Source organism: Bos mutus, chromosome 1 (assembly GCF_027580195.1).
Source record: "Bos mutus isolate GX-2022 chromosome 1, NWIPB_WYAK_1.1, whole genome shotgun sequence".
NCBI lineage: Eukaryota > Metazoa > Chordata > Mammalia > Artiodactyla > Bovidae > Bos > Bos mutus.
This window is the reverse complement of record NC_091617.1, coordinates 48700784-48716846: the sequence shown is the minus strand read 5'-3', so window position 1 is coordinate 48716846 and position 16063 is coordinate 48700784.

Here is a 16063-nt window from a genome sequence, read left to right as displayed (position 1 = left end):
AATCTGTCACTGAACTGCTACTATCATTGTTACCATTCTTAGTGACATTGCTTCCAGTGACAGTCCCAGTTTCCTATTTGATTAAGCTCATCTGTGCCTCAGTATCCTTGTCTATAAAATGAAGAGAATAATATATTCTAGCCCATGGAGTTATTTTAAAGACTGAATAATTACTCTGTGGAAACAGCATTACTAGAGTTTTATTTCGAACCACTCTTCATTGGCTCAGGAACTAAATTCAGTCTGGGTCTGTAAGTGAAGACCCTGAATGGATTCAGCCCTGGAAACCAGGAAGAGAAAGATAAATGCAGGGGCTGTAACACAACGTTGACTCTATCTCACTTAATGGTTATGATTTTAAAATTTAACAGTGTATATAAAAGAACTTTGTAAATTACTATAATCAAGCATGTTTCCAGAGGCAAATAATTTTTTAAAAAATGTACTTGCCAAATTTTCAAACTAAACATCTGGGGATAGAATCCACGATATTATGTGTGAAGGCTGAACTCCCTGACATGCAGTCTAAGGCAGGTGGGAGGGCTGAAGCTGCAACAGTATAAGGACAGAGTTCGGGACTTTAGCAGTTATGAAGGAAAAGGTGACGAATGCATTGGGATGAGAAGATCAGAGCCTGAATGCGTGGGCGGATCTCTCACCCATGTGTGCAGTGGAAATACAACAGCAAATCCCATGATGAGGTAGATAATCCCTCTGCCCGGGTTTTAAGCAGTTTTTCTGATGTGGATGGATGAAGGCTCACAGGTGTGTGCTGAGCCCCAGAATAAATTCTGCAGGTGCTGGTGATTGCAGTAAAGGTCTAGGTCCCTTTAGAGAGTCCTCACTGTCTGAACAAATGAAATGATTTTGAATGCTTCTGCTTGCTACGGGGAAATTTATAAAAAGATGGCATGATTTCATGCTCCTCTGGATAGCTTTTTAGCAGAGACCTGGGCCAAGAAAATTATTCTCCAAGAATCCACTAAATTTTTATAATGGAAACAAATTTCTTTCTTAATATAAGTAATAATTCTATTTTAAATTTATGATATGAGAGTGGAGGTTTTTAATCACCCTGTGTATGCTTTACCGTTGGGGCTTTCTGTGTAGCCAATATCTGGCAAGGATGTCATTGCTGTATTGTTTTAAAATAGGAAGGTTTTAGAACAGACATTTTGTTCATTATATCTATGGTTTTATATTGCATTTAGAATTAGTCAAGAGTATGGTGCCAGATTACTTATTCCATAAAAAAACATGAAGTTATTTAAGAAAGGCAGTTTATGTTAAGGTGAAACTACTAAACAGTTGAGACTGTATCCAAAAGACTAATTTTCCTCATTTGCTTATCTCTGCTTCTTCTTACCTCAAGTACCAAGAGAATGATTCCTCTAAACTAATCACTACTAGCTAAACTCAAGTAATATTCTAGAAATTAATTAAGATGAAAAGTTAACCAGTTCCATGATTCTTTTCCCCCAAAGTGCCATTAATTCAGATAAAATCAGTTTCAATTTTGGAATTTTGCCATATGTTCAGAGTCATCTTTATAATTGCAATATTTACAATGAAGTTGTTCCAAAAGTAAATTTTTTTCCCGTAATTTTCCAACTTTATGCAGCATCTCTGGGGGAGTAAGATGTTTAACTCTGGAAGACACTAAAAAAGATACAGAAATGCAAAAAACCACAGACTAGTAGGCAAGAAGCAGAAGTTAGTTAATGAGTTGACAAGAGTGAACAGGGTGTGAGTTCAGAGGGATTCTGAAAGGAATCATTGAACTTTAATAAAATGATGAAAAGGCATCTCGACAGAAAAAAAAAAGTTCATGAACCATTCTTCTGAGCTATACAATAGAGTAAGCCTGTGAAACTTTTTTTTTTCCTAGAAAAAACCCTGTTACATTGCCACTGAATTAAAAATTATATTTTTCCCATCAGAATATTATTGACCTAAAACAAGAGTATTCCTCTCCTATGCCCCAATGTTAAATTAAAACAAGTTTAAATTATGAAAAAGTTATTTTTCAGATTTTATGACTTCCTGTGAAAAATAGTAAGCTATTTAAATGCTGAATTTCAAATCAAAACAGCCTTAACAAGATTTGTGTCTCCTGTAAACCATACTGCAATCAATAGAAAAACAAATTAATAAAGGTTAAGCCCTGTACCTTATTTCTTTAGAAGCATATAATTCAAATACTTTATCAACTTTTAATAAAATGTTTTCAAAAACAAAACCCTTTCTGCCGTTATGGTGTGCAATCAAGATAAAATGTAGTCATGGTACGTCTCTATACTGGGTCAAAATTATATCATATTGAAAGAAATGGTTTCTCTTGGCTTAGTTGTTGCTGTTTAGTTGCCAAGTCATGTCTGACTCTTGCAATTCCATATACTGTAGCTCACCAGGCTTCTCTGTCCATGGGATTTCCCAGGCAAGAATATTGGAGTGGGTCTCCAAGGGGATCTTCCCAGCCCAGAGATAGAACCCATGTTTCCTGCATTGGCAGGCGGACTCTTTACACCTGAGCCACCAAAGAAGCCTCTCTCTTGGCTTAATTTATTTAGCAAGCACTCTATCCTCACTATGTGCCAGGCACTGTTTTTAATGCAGTGCTAATATAACTCATTGAATTCTCATAATATCCCTATGAAAACAAAATCATTGTTACCTCCATGCTACAGATTAATAAACTGAAGCATAGAAAGTTTGGGCAATTGCTGGAATTCATGCAGCTCCAAGTAGCAGAGCAAGTATAGGAATTCTGGTAGTTTGGCTTTGGAGTCTGTGCTCTTAACACATGATGCAGCTACTCATACAAAATATGCCTTAATAGATAATACAACCTGAAAATGTCATTGATTAAGTAGGAGTTCCAAATGCTAGAGGAAATCCAAACTACTCACTCCTATTTTCATTTCTAGCTGTATTTTTTATGGTCACTTTAACTTCTGAATTTCTGACTTCAACTCATCTTTGCCCCCAAATGGTTTCCTTCTATATATGTGTATTGGATGATGATTCATTTGTTATTTTACTACCTTACGTTAAACCTAGGGGTTATTCCAAGCTCAGTGTCTATATCTAATTAGTTATTAGTAAGTTATTAAATTTAAATCTTGATAAATATTCTCAAAACTAACCCCTCTATGCCTTTGCCACTTTTATTGCCACTTTTAAGGCTTTTTCTCATCTTATGATAAGACACATTGTAACCTAAATGTGTTTTTAAATTTCTTCCACTGTAGCCATCCTTCACTTTATTGCTAAAGAGATCTTAAAAAAATGTTTACTTGATCATGTTTCTCAGTTAAAGAACTTCACTCCTTCCCTCTAGCTTTGGTAAATATAAGGCCCTTTTTGATTTGATTTCTTTCTTACCTCCTGCTACTGCCCTAATCATACTTATGGATGATGTATCAAATACCAAGCATCATGCAGTTTTTAGCCTTCCATATTCGTATCTACTATTCTCCTCTTCTTGGGCCAAACTGCTCACTACTTGTCCTCTTGGCAAACTCATGAATATCCAGTAAATGTCCATCTGATGTGTCCAGCAAGCCTGCTGTATCTGGAAGACTTAGTTACACATTGATACTGATACAGCCTTCTGTTGCATTTACCACGACTCTAATTATTGGGTTGGCTTGAAGCTTCTTTCAGGTTTTTCCTGAATGGTTTTTCCCTATACATATATATACATACATATACACACACACACACACACACACATATATATATATATATTACATTTTGACTTAGACTTTTATCTTCTTCCTAAAAGTGAAAGTCACTCAGTCATGTCCAACTCTTTGCAACCCCATGGACTATACAGTCCATGGAATTCTCCAGGCCAGAATAACTGAAGTGGGTAGCCTTTCCCTTCTCCAGGGGGTCTTCTCAACCCAGGGATCGAACCCAGGTATCCTGCATGGCAGGCGGATTCTTTACCAGCTGAGCCACAAGTAAAGTCCAAGAATACTGGCGTGGGTAGCCTGTCCGTTCTCCAGCAGATCTTCCTGACCCAGAAATTGAACCGGGGTCTGCTGCATTGCAGGCAGATTCTTTACTAACTGAGCTATCGGGGAAGACTTATCTTCTTAAGGGGACAGCCAATTAACAGCAGGCCAGTAAATGTCAGTGCAGTAAATTTGTTGTGCATCTCTCTTCTAGCTTACTCTGAAAGTTTTTTTGCTATCAGAAGATGTAGAAATTTGAGAAATAGTGCATTCTAACACACAATGATGGTTTTAAGGGGAAAGATGGTGGGAAAACGGATTACAAAATTAGAGAAGAATGTGTTTTTTTAAAAGGTGAAGGAGGAATCAGTCTTTATTTGAGCTGAAGCCATTTTCTCTTCTAATTGTTAAGATTTTACTTGCAATACATTAATATCTGATTCATTAACGTTCTACCTGGGGCTGTCTTGACTTGACATTCTACTATGGAATGTCATTCGGTATATATGTTTACATTCTTTTGTGTTCCCAATAGTTAAGTCTAGCAATGTCAACAGTAATTCAGTTGGGTCTCTATCATCAGAAATTTCATAGATGGCTTTGATTGCCCCTCAAATTTTAACTGTGCTCCTCTGCATTTTACTATTTGTCACCCAGAAAAGTTCCTATTATCTGGCAGATAGAATTAATTTTGTACATTTAACATGTTAAAAAAAAAAAAAAAAAAGGTAAAACTGGAGATATACAGACCCTCTCTAAGAGGTATTTATGTTTTCCTTAAAGACTATTTTTTTTTAATTCTCCAATGACTATCATGTTTTCATAACTAAATCCTTATAGCTGGGTCTAGCAAAGAAATGGCTTTAACTTTGTTGAGCAAAATGCTGTGATTACAAATATATAGGCAATTTATAGATTAGCCTACGATTTATCATACAAATGCTTAACTGTATTTCATAGATTTCAAAGCTAGATTTGGGGTGATGTTTAAGAATGTTTGTGTTGTGAATCTGAATCATAATGTATTTCTTAGATTTCAGGAATACCATATCTAAACTACTGGTTGATCTCTCTTCAAGTGTAAGAAAACTTGATTATATTAATGTTAAGTTTAAGCAACAGGTTGTTTTATTTCAATCTTGTGACTCCCATTAACATGTTTCAGGGAGTTTTAGAAAAAGAAAGGGGAGAGAAATTCCCCCAAATGGAAGAAATTATTTTCTTAATAATGTTCTATATAATTTTATTTGCTTGAGTTATTAACATTTGTTTAACATTTACCCTGATTGCTTAGACACAATTAATGATGATTATTTTATTTTAATATTTTCTCTTTCAATTATCTATTATTGCATAAAAATCATGCCAACATTTAGTGACTTAAACTACAATCATTCCTTTTTCGCATAAACCTTAAATTTGTTCAGTGTCCAGTAGGACAGATAATCTCTGATCTACAACCTCTGGGATGACTACAATACCTACAGTGTGGTTGAGCAAGCGGCCCTCCCTCTCTTTATAGTTATAATTTCTGAAGTATATTTCCCTCTGTGTTTGTCCACAATGGTGGTTTCAAGGTAGTCAGACTTCCTGCAATGCAGTTCAGGGCTCTGTGAATGAATATTCCTAGAAAGTAAGATATTTTTTGACTTCATCTCAAAAAGCTTGCAACTATGTAATAGCCTCTTCTGACCTAAACTACAACGAGGGTGGCCTTGGCAGTATGACTGGACTACCAGGTACTTTTGAAGCTGCTGTCTCTGTGCTGGTACTGGAGCCAGCGTGCTTGTACCTGAGCCCTTTAAGTGTGGAGTCTTAGTTTCCTCCAACCCTCCAGCTCTCCCAGATAAAAGCCCTGTTGGCTTTCAAAACCAGATGGTATGGGGACGACTTTTCCTGGTGCTATTACCCAGGGCTGAAGTGCCAAATGCGTGGCTGAGACCCCTCACTCCTTAGGAAAGATCTCCTTCGGAAAGACAGTGCCCTGCCTGTGAGTCACTGTGGTGGGGGTATACCCCTGAATAGATTGCATCTCTGTCCCTTCTACCTGTTTCAATGCCTTTTTTCTTTATATTTTTAATTGCAGAAGTTCTGTTTTGCTAATTGTTGGGTCTTTTTCAGAGAGATTTTTTTTCTATATGTAGTTGTGTTTTAAATTTGTCCATGGGAGTAGTAAGCTTTGAATCTTGGTGCTCTACCATATTGATTCCATCCTTGGATACATTTTTTTTTTTTTTTTTCATTCATCCACTAGTTGAAGAACATGTGGATATTTTCCAGATATTGGTGATTGTGAAAAACATTTCTGAAAGAGTGTTACTTTAACACATGTATAAAAATATGGAAGTTGCTTTGGAACTGGATGATGGGTAGAGATGGGAGAAGTTGAAGGTGCATGGTAGAAATAGCCAAGATTGTCTTGAAGAGAATGGTAGTAAAATATGGATGTTAAAGGGGATTCTGGTGACAGCTTAAAAAGGAAAAAATGAGCTATGGAGAAAACCTTAAACTTTTATTATTCCTATATCATCAGCAATGGAATTTCGTAGCAGTATGGGTAGATATACTTAAGGCTATTCTGGTGAAGCCTCAGAGAAAAATTAGAAACATATTCAAACACTGGAGGAAAGGTATTCTTTGTTACAGTGACAAGGAGCTTGGCTGAATTGTGTTCCAGTGTTTTTTGGAAGTTAGAAATTACATACAGTGAAACTGAATATTTAGAAGCTCAGATTTCTAAGCACTGTGTTGAAGGAGTGGCTTTGCTTCTCCTTAACTCTTTTGTAAAAGGAGTGAGGACAGGATGAACTGTCCTCTTAACTCTTTTGTAAACTTTCCTTAACTTTTTTGTAAAAGGAGAGAAGTAACTTGAAAGAATTGTTAAAACAAGAAACCAGAAACCAGAACTTGAAATAGTTCTCAGCCTATCCACATTGCAAAAAAATGAGATAGCAAGTTCTGAAGAGAAGACTAAGAGTGTGACTGAACAGTCATTGATTAGGAAATTGTGAGTGTGATTCGTGGATTTGATCAGCCACCTTAACCAAAGCCATGAAGGGAAATAGGATTACACTAGCAGAGACAAGGTCAATTTGAATTAAAGGGAATAGATAAAAGGAAATAAAATTAAGGAAATCTGTCAGCTGTCAGACTTTTGGATTCTTCAGGACAGGTCAATGGGTGCATTTAACTGCAAGAACGCTTTATCCTTCAAGAAAAGAGAGTAATGACCCCAAAGTTGATTCATAGATCATTAGGACTGCCACTCTCTCCACCCGTATGGGAAACAAGGTTTCAGCTGACTGGGAGGCTATCACAGAGGTCTATGTGGGTGGGTTTACCACAGACAGCCATTGGAGTAGAGATGCTTTAGTGAACCAAAGGAGTTGTTGGAGTAACACTGTTACTCTGTCCTGTAGGGCAGAACACCAAATGAAAAAGGATTATTCTCAGACCTTAAGAGCCAATGGAATTTGACTTGCTAGGTTTAACTTTCTTGGAAAACACCATTCCTTCTCCTTCTGATTTCTTTCATGTGGAATTTAAATGACCCTCTTATGCCTGTCCAACCACTGTATTTTGCAAGCACGTAGATTGTCTGGTTTTACACGTCTACAGCTTGAGTACAATTTTGCCTCAGGATGAGCTGTCCTCTTCCTATCCATGTCTGATTTAGATGAGACTATGGATTTTAATCTTTAAAATTGATGTGGAAATGAATTAAGACATTAGGGATGTTGTGCTGCAATGAGTGTATTTTCAAGAAGGACATAAATTTGTATATTTTACAAGATAGTAAAAGTTAGTTTACTTAGCATATGAATGTTCAGTATTTCATGCATTATTGTTGAAATTACTAACTTCTGTTGAATTATCTTTGTATCTTTGTTGGAGATCATTTTTTTTTTTTACATGTGCTTCTATTTCTGGATTTTTTCTGTTCAATTAACTTTTATATCTGTTGATTTGTCAATACTACACTTATTATTTTAGCTCTATAGTATGCTTTAAATTAGGAGATGTGAATCCTTCAGGTTAGTTCTAAGTTTTCCAAAGTGTTTATCCATGTTGTCATTTATTTTTCTATATAATTTTTAGATTCCTATTGTTTATTAAACAAAGTAAAATAGAACACAAACAAAACAGACTTCTGAAATTTCTGATGGGATTACATTCACTCTCTACATCTATTTGGGGCCTCCCTGGTCGCTCAACTGGTAAAGAATCCTCCTGCAATGTGGGAGACCTGGGTTTGATCCCTGGGTTGGGAAGATCCCCTGGAGGAGGGAACAGCTACCCACTCCACTATTCTGGCCTGGAGACAAAAGTCCTTTTAACAATATTGACTTTTCATATCCATGTACATGGTATATCTCTTCACTTATTTTGGTTCATTGATTTATCTCATCAGTGTTTTTCAGCATATAGATAATTCAAATAATTTGATAGATTTATTTCTAAGAATTTTATTTATTTAGTATTATTTCAGATGGTAATAATTATTTTAATTAGTTTTTCATTTATAGCTTGAAGATACAATTAATTTTACTTATTGATTCTAGTAGCATTCCCCCCTGCCCCCGGAGACTTTGGAATGGGCTATGCAGAAAACATGTTTACATAAAACATCTTTACATAAAAAGTTTATTTTTTCCTTTTAATCTCTACCATTCATTTCCTTTTCTTGTATAGTTGTATTGGTATGATTTTGAATACAATGATAAATTGGAATAACGACACTGAATAGCTTTGTTTTATTAAGTGGCTCAGCAGTAAAGAACCTACCTGCGATGCGAAGCCACAGGAGGCCAGGGCTTGATCACTGGGTTGGGAAAATCCTTTGGAGAAGGGCATGACAATCCACTCCAGTATTCTTGCTTGGAGAAACCCCATGGACAGAGACTGGTGGGCTACAGTCTATGGGGTCTCAAAGACTTGGATGTGACTGAGTGACTAAGCACACACACCTGCATTACTTATTTTCAGCTCATGTTCTGCCCCAAATCTTTCTTATCTCAATTGGTAGAGACCTATGAGAAAGTTTTGCAGATGAGGGTAGACTTCCTTTTTGTCCAAGATTCAGCTATTTCAAACTGATAAACTTGTCTAGACTAGGACTATGGCAGTTAAATTAAATTTTGGCTTTTTTTTCTTATTTGTTTAAATGGTGAGTTGGTGTCTCTTTATTCTGTGCTCTATCACAGATATGACATTTTTGTACCTTGTTTCTCATTGGAGAAGCTTGTTTCTCTTTGAAATTTACCTGGTTGACAGTCCCTTATGACTTATGCTCTCCGATTGTGATTCAAGAAATTGTGATCTTGTGTTTTTTAAGCTTTTGTTCATTGTGGAGGTGGAAGCAACAATCTTTGCACTGTTTTATATCTAAGCAGAAGAGGTAATTTTATATCTGTTCTTTCTTGACCTGTTATTGGGTGCAGATTCAGTGGCTAGAAGCTAAATCACATAATAAAATTATGGAAATGTTTAAAGAATCATTTCCTAAACTATTTTCTAATGTGATATAATAAAAAAAATTATTTAAAGGGAGTGTACAATATACAGGTAAAATCATTTTTATAATTATTGTACTATCTATTATGGGCTTCCCTGGTTGATTGGACGGTAAAGCATCTGCCTACAATGCGGGAGACCCAGGTTTGATCCCTGGGTCGGGAAGATCCCCTGGAGAAGGAAATGGCAACCCACTCCAGTATTCATCCCTGGAAAACCCCATGGACCGAGGAGCCTGGTGGGCTACAGTCCATTAGGTCGCAAAGAGTTGGACACGACTGAGCGACTTCTCTTCTCTTCGCTTCACTTCACTATCTATTATAGCAATTAGATAAGTGTTATAAGCTCTACATTGTAGATAATTTCATTTACAGGAAGGTTAAATATTTTCTACAGCCAGTTAATGTTGGATCTTAAATTTGAATCCAACCACAAAATTGACATTTCAACTTATATCTTTATAACTTGGACTTGTATAACTTTTTCTTGCAGTAAGGCCAATAAATTTCTAGAAATGGAACTAAGTTTGTGGGGTATAAATATGTACTCATTTTCAATAAAGAACAAGGAAAAAAACATATAAGCAAATAAATATCATGAGTACTATATTAGTGACATGAATTAAGTGCTATGGGGATGCAATTTAGAGTGATATTAATTCTACTTGGAAGAGTCATGGATGAATTTACAGTGAAGGTAATTTTTAACGTATGTCTTGAAGGACTAATAAGATTTTGCAAGGATAAAATGCTGACATGCTTTTATTTATGCCAAAACATATACATGTACAAAATAAATGCTTTATCCCAAAGGAAGCAGAAATTTCAGTGTGGCAGGAGGAAGTGTGTATAGTATAATTTGGTGGATATAATATAAGACTGAAGATGAGGAATGGGACCAGATCGTGAAGAGCTTTGATGCCAAACTAAGGTTATAATAGGAAAACATTGGAATGTTTTAAGTCAATGGGGGACAAAATCAATTTCATGATTAACAGTCATGTTAATTGACTGTAGGTATGAGGAATTACTAGCAGTCCTTAGAATATTCCAGGTGAGTCCTAAGCTAAGGGAAATACAGGGGGAATTTAAGACAAAGTTACATAGGCTTTTCTCAGCTGAAATTCTAGATAAATGGTTGGATAATTCACAGAGACAATAAGAAAAGAGTGACCTATTAAAACTTGGGGTCATTTACAACTTAGGCGATGGGTAACAGCTTTAACTGAGATAGCATATTTAATATTCAGTGATACTAAAATGATGATAACTTATAGAGGACACGATAGGGTTAATAAAAGACAGTAGACACTGTATTATTCTGAATGTATTCATAGAATAGAATCAACATGTATTTATTGGTTATCAGTTTAGTGCAGAGAAACATTTCAAGGTGGTTTGAAAGACACAAATCTGTCCCCATTCCACAATTGTACCCTCCAAGTATACAATTGAGATGGGGAGTTGACTGTAAAGTATAATTAAAAGCAGTACTGGGAAACAATAGAGATGATTTTCCAAGGCAGTGAATGATTAATTGCTTAATGATTTACAAGATTTAAGAGGAGAGAGGTTAATTAGCAGTGGCCAGAAAGAGACGTAATAGAAGTTCGAGGAAATACACAGTATGGCAGCTTTCCTCAGGGGAAAAGCAAATAGAGTTACTGACTATTAGGTTTTTGGGAATGTGTGTGTGTGTGTGTGTGTGTGTGTGTGACTGAATAATGAAAATTTAATTTTAAAATGTTGAAAGTTTCAGACTGCCACTTTTGCTGGAAGTTCCAGTGATTCGAGCTAGAAACTGGACTTTGTATTTCTTTACATTGACTAGAGAACTTGCTACTCTGGTTAGCTCTTTTACTCATGCTTATATAAAGCAAATAGCTACCCTCTCCTTATAGTGTAACCTTGAAAAAGAGAAGTAATCAAAATGCAGCTGCTTCCAACGAAATGTGTTCTGTTTAATGACAGAAGTTAGGTTTATCTTATGCAAAACTGTTTCCCTGCTGAGACAGAGAAATCAATTTTTTTTCTTTGAATCTGTATATGTGCTACCCCATGACTGGAAACCATTATTTGTCCTTAGGAGATAGTGTTCGTTTACATCTGAACATTTACTTGCATTTATTAGAAGAACAGATCACTCCAGGAAAGATGTGTAAATCTGATAGTGTCTTCACTCCATACAAGAAAGGCTATTAGCTGGATGGAGACTGTCACAGCCCAACTTGTGGTACTTTATTAAAATCCTACACATAATGCTATGTCATATTTTAAAAGCCAGATACATATGATTATCTTGATTCCCAGATCCTATTTTGTAGGTGGAAATGGAAATTTCCCTATAAAACAATAATAATAATAATTTAAAAAAATCTCTCTCTCTTGAGAAGGGTAAAACTCTGGTAAGAAATGTTGGAAGTCTTAGATGGGAGCAGAATTTCTTTTTGTTCCAGAATGGAAGCAGAGTTGTACTGAGACACTAAACCTTGGTGGAGTCTGAGTTGACTTTCCCCATGTCAGTTTGCCAAGAGCTAGGCTGGGACACTGGTTATGGTCTCCTCACTTTTCTTATCCCTTTAGTGAAAATGTTTTAAAAATATGATGTCTTAATCCAGGGCATGATTTGAGAAATGAAAAACGCAACTCGTTAACAACGCTTGCATTGTGTGAGGGACAGGAACTTTATTTAGGAAGCTATTTGCTAGTAGCAGGTTTAGGGAGCATCTGTAGTCCAAAATGAAAGTGATGAGCAGAGGGGATTTGAAGAGAATATGTGCATACTTTGTTAGTCTCAAAAATTTTAAGTTTCTCAGAAGTGAAGTGGAGAACTTTGTACAAGAATGGACTTCCTAAAGTGTGATATGACCTCTGTGATTGAGCACTGAAAGAAAACTAAAAATCAACATCTAGGATATGGTTACAGAAAAATATAAAACTCCATTACAATCAGCTCAAGGTTCGGGGAACTCTTTCCATTGAAGGTGCATTCATACATAAAACACTATTTCAGTCAGTTTTTCTTACTCAAAAGCATCTCTTAAAATGGAGTGTGCTCAATAACCCATGTGAGATTTTTGTAATTATTAAGTTCATGCAACCAAGCAACTAATTTCAACTCACTTCCATTTAAAAAATGAAAAAGCAACACATAAACAGAATATGAAATAAAATACTTGAATAAATTGAAATGTCAGAACCCAGTATTTTTCAAAACTAAAAGTATGTATTCTTCAGGTACTCTGGGGATTTTGTAGATGAACCTGATATTAACATCAGTCTCAGTGAGACTGCTTCAGCTGTTTGCTTTAGCACTTCAAGAGACTATATCTGTATAGAACTTATTTAATTAATGGTCCTCATCAGAGTAAATAGCATTGGAAATGAAAGGTTAGTGGTGGGTGTGGTAAATCACTGAATAGCTCTAATCCTCTAAATGGCACAAGTATATGGTAAAATTATTAATGGTCCTTGAAAAATGTTCTTCTCAGCCTTCCTGTTTAGTGATCCTCAAGGCTACAATGTTTTGATACGTATTATTGAAACCCTTTTGTATGTATGTATTCCTTCTGACTCACAGCCTACTATTTGCCGATGTCTAATCTAGAGATCTTGGTTAGGCAACCTCTTTGTAACTCAATTTTCCTTGATTCAAAATGGTACAAATACTGCTTTATGATGGTCTTAAGAAATAATGAAGTAGGGTGGTCTTTCTATGCCATAAAGTTGCTTAAATAACAGGGAACTTCTTGAGTACAAAATTTCCATAGCTTATTTCTCTTAATCAGTTAATCAAACTACATGAAAACAAACATAAAATCAAAAACAATGTTAAACTAATATTTTTGTTCTTTGATAACATTAGCAGATGTATAGAAATGTATCTAAATTAAATGAATGTTTAAAAACCAAATGCAGTATTAATTAATTAGCTAGTCAGTAAGTAATTAAGTAAGTAATAATATTGAGTCTACTATTCTCCAAGCATTGAGTTGAGCCTTCAGGATATAATGGTGAACAAATGGTGATTGATCTTACAGTTTAATGGAATGAACAAACACTGACCTAGAAATTGGAAATGTAATATGTTTAAAAAGTTGAAGTAAAGAATAAAATGGAACCTTAAAACAATAGTGTGAACCTAGTATGAGAGCTCATTTATGGTTCCTGTGGCAGAAATGTAGAGTATTTATAAAATAGAATAAACATTATGGATAAAATCCTTAAGATGAGAGGAGTGGGGAGTGGAGTAATTTCAAGAAACTGAAATAAAATTATAAATATAATGTATATATTGCATTTTAATAAAATATATAGCATATATATATATATATATATATATAACATATATAGAGAGAGACGGAATGGAGAAGACAAGATCTATACATGCAGAATCATGTATATGAGGATAGGATGGCTTTGGTCTTTATGTTATTTATTCATAGAAAAACATTGGAAGATTTTTAAAATGTGAGTGACATGATCGAATTTATATTTCACAATATCTTTCTGGATGCAATGAAAAAAGAAGATTAGAAAGAGTAAGAGAATTGAACTCATTAGGAGAAATGATGGTGACTCAGACTAATACAAAGGAATGGGAAAAGAGAGAAGTGGAACATTTTGAGAAATAATTGGCAGGTCAAATTGAAAGGACTTGGTGATTCATTAGATGGCAAATGTGGGAAAAGGGAGATTCTATGAGGACTCCTAGATTTATTGTTTGCATAACTTGGTAGATAGTGGTGTTAACTACTAATGTGGGAAACACTGACATGGGCTCAGAGCTCGTCGTTATGGGATTTTTTAAAAAAATATTTTTGAGAGGATAGTAAGTTTACTTCTGATAATGTGTTTGAAGGGGCTTTTAGTTATGCATGTGGAGATAATAATTTAGAGTTTGTACGTATAGCTCTGGAATAGAGTAGAGGGAAATGCGTTTCAGATACAGATTTATAGGCTATTAGCTTATTAAATTAGCCCAAGGAAAATGTATAGGCTGATAAGAATGTCTAAGAGTGAATCTAAGGTACACTAATTTTTGGGTTACCTGGGAAAGAAAATCTAGCAAAGGAGACTAAGAAAGAGAAGCTAGGAAGAATATCAGAATTTTTAGAAGTTCAAGTAGTCAATATTGTGAAACACTGACAAAATAATGCCATATACAAATGCAAACATTTCTAGTAAACTCATACTAGAAACTAACTCATACTAATTAGTTAGTTTATTGGATGATTGGATGATTATTGGATGTCAAGATTAAATGAACAGCTAATCACTCTTCCTTTCCATATTTATCCAAAATTTTGTATCTGTATTTTGAAAGCATCCAATCAATTGCCATATCTCCTTTAACAATATGTATTGTATTTCTGCTCTTACAGTTACTTCACCATCTCCACACTAATCCAGTATTTTACTATGACTTTCTAAGGATTTCTCACCTAGTTTACTCATGTCTCATCACCCCCTGCTTTAATGCACCTGATGAACTAAACAGTTAGTTTTCCTAATTTATAATTCTAATTTTACCAGTGTCCTCATAAATCTTCAATGGCTCATTTTTTGCTCAATTTATGATGAATTTCTATGTGACAGGAGTATGGGATATATAATAAATTACACAGTTTTAATTGTACTACAAGTGACTATTAAATAAAGTGGTAAGTTAGACCTTATTAAGAATTTGAGATTTGAGCAAATACTGGAAGCAGATGGGGTAGGTAGTGCAGTGAAGAGTCAGGAGAAATGTATTCAAGGAACCACTCATAGGCAGGAGTGTGTCTAGAACACATGAGGATTAGTAAAATGGCCTATTTGGCTGGCAGGAGGAGTGTAGTAGGATATCAAGGAAGGTAAGAGGTGGGGTAGATTATGAGGGCACTGTAAGCCATTGTAAGAATTTGACTTTGCTCTAAATGAGATGGAAGACTATTGGAGAAAAGTGTGGTGAGAAATAAGATAATTTGCCCTCCCCATAAGCACTAAGGTCTTCCCTGGTGGCTCAGATGGTAAAGAATTTGCCTATAATGTGGGAGACCTGGGTTTGATCCCTGGGTTGGGAAGATCCCCTGGAGAAGGGAAAGGCTATCCACTCCAGTATTCTTGCCTGGGAAATCTCATGGACAGAGGAGCCTGGTGGGCTATAGTCTACGGGATCGCATAGACTCAGATACGACTGAGTGACTTTCATTCACTCACTCACTCATAAGCACTGAAAGAATCACTCTTGCTGCTGTGTTGAGTATAGATAATAAAAACGTGAAGACAGGAGTTCTTAGGAAGCTTTAGAGTTGCCCAACAAAGTGATTCATACTAGGTTGGTAGCAATGAATATGGTTGGAAGTAGTCAGATTTCAGATGTGTTTTGAAGGAATAGCTAAAAACAGTTGCTGGTGGATTTTATGTGCAATGTCACAGAAGATCTTTTCCCTCTCTCTTTCTTTCTCTCTCCTTTCCCACCGCCCCCCACCCTTTATTTTTTGGCTTGAATAACTTAAAAGTTGGAAACATCAGCTGTGGTAAAGGCTGAAATAGAGTAGTCTCTGATGTGGAGCTGGGAGATAATGAGTGCAATTTTTGATCTTC